This window comes from Lissotriton helveticus, chromosome 4_1 (assembly GCF_964261635.1).
Source record: "Lissotriton helveticus chromosome 4_1, aLisHel1.1, whole genome shotgun sequence".
NCBI lineage: Eukaryota > Metazoa > Chordata > Amphibia > Caudata > Salamandridae > Lissotriton > Lissotriton helveticus.
This window is the reverse complement of record NC_136063.1, coordinates 1,481,593,082-1,481,594,675: the sequence shown is the minus strand read 5'-3', so window position 1 is coordinate 1,481,594,675 and position 1,594 is coordinate 1,481,593,082. Positions and strand designations below refer to the sequence as shown.

The window sequence follows — 1,594 nt, the reverse complement described above, 5'->3', positions numbered from 1 at the left end:
CCGTTTGCCTCGTTGCTAATTTTCCTATAACTTCGAGCGATGTTGTTCTCCTTTTGCAATTATAATGTACATGCAATCTTGTCGTACGAAGCTTATCTAATTGTTTTTAAATGTAATTCTAAAGGGGGCCCGTTATCTTACACCTTTGAATTAAACCACTTACTACGCTTTTAGGCGGTCTGCCCCCATATTTTCTATCATGATTAATGGCAGAGAACATTTTAAATGGCAATTTGAGGCAATTCCATCTAAACGTAACTCCCTGTTCTATTTTTTCTTTAGTTATCCTCACTGGGTTTATGTGGCCATCTATGCCCTTAATACCCAGAATGCGAAATTAGAACCTACATACAATTAAGGTAACGATATATCTTTTCCCCCATTTAATTAAGTAGCGGTATCGAAATATATTTCTAAAGTCATCTTTATTATTTGCTTGACAGGTTCCTTCGAAGCAATATCATCACGCTACCTACAAAATATCGATAATCCTCTACTTTGATATATTAAGCCTATTTTAGTTCTATAGCTGCCTAATTCATTGTTCTTGACCGTCCACTTTTGGACACTTAACAAGGTAAACCCGGTTTTCATGCATTTAGTCTTACACCTAAATTTTAAGTTCATCATCATGAATTCGACCATTTTGCTCGTATTTGACCATCTCTCCCGCAGGTTTTACCTTGTCTTGGAAGGCGGAGTGAGAGCAATTCTAACCTAATTCACTTTGCTTACATTATCAGACCGTGAATTAATCTTGGCTCAAACAGTAGCTTACTGATAGGTAACACTGAAATGATTTGTGAATCTCTGCCACTGCATTTCATCTAGCCTGTTTATTCTCATAGTAATAACATGTCCGTGTTTCCTTATCCCTTCAAGGACCTTGTTCCGTTCATGCATCATACGTAACTTTACTTGCTTCGTGGTATTCCTTGCATTTTCTACGAATTTTTAGGTAAGGGTCCATTAGCTACCCGTAGACTTTTATTCTTTCTTGTTTTTGGAGTTATAGGTCTAATCACAATAAAACCTTGGGATTTTATATATGCTTAACTTCATCCCTGGTCGTTTAGGTTCTGTCATTCCATACGAGGCGCTTTCCTTGTTTTCATTATATCTTCACTAAATCTTCACATTTTTAAGTTTGGTGATTGGATTTCTTTTCTTTTCTTTGGCACTTACCAGTCTCTTAATTTATATGTAGCCTCTTCTCACTCGATGTAGCATATGTGTATCATTGCAGTGTACTGGACAAGATATATATTGTTATGTAATATGTATATTATTTCATTCTAGAATATTCAAGTGGTTCTCCCGAAGAAGGCGTGTGTCACGCCGAAACGCGCGTAGAGATTATTAATTAACCCACTTGGTTGTTTTTATGATTGTATCTGCTTTTATTTATACATGATAAGTGATTTAGAATATGATTGTATATGTTGAAACTTTTATGATTAATTGTAATATACTTGTGAGTTTTGCATTTTTATATTCATGCTATGTATATTTTACAATAAATGAATAATACTTATTTTCTATGCTGTTTTTGTAAATTTTTCCTGAACACTACATTAGCCTATATGTGTTGTGC

General features: G+C 34.7%; 1 long non-coding RNA gene across 1 annotated transcript; it reads left to right on the top strand.

Moving 5' to 3' along the window:
* Positions 1 to 282: 282 nt before the first annotated feature.
* LOC144827562 (uncharacterized) lies at positions 283 to 929 on the top strand. The gene is made up of 3 exons (XR_013610248.1): positions 283 to 359; positions 444 to 577; positions 883 to 929. It is a non-coding gene; the product is annotated as an uncharacterized LOC144827562 (long non-coding RNA).
* Positions 930 to 1,594: the final 665 nt, after the last annotated feature.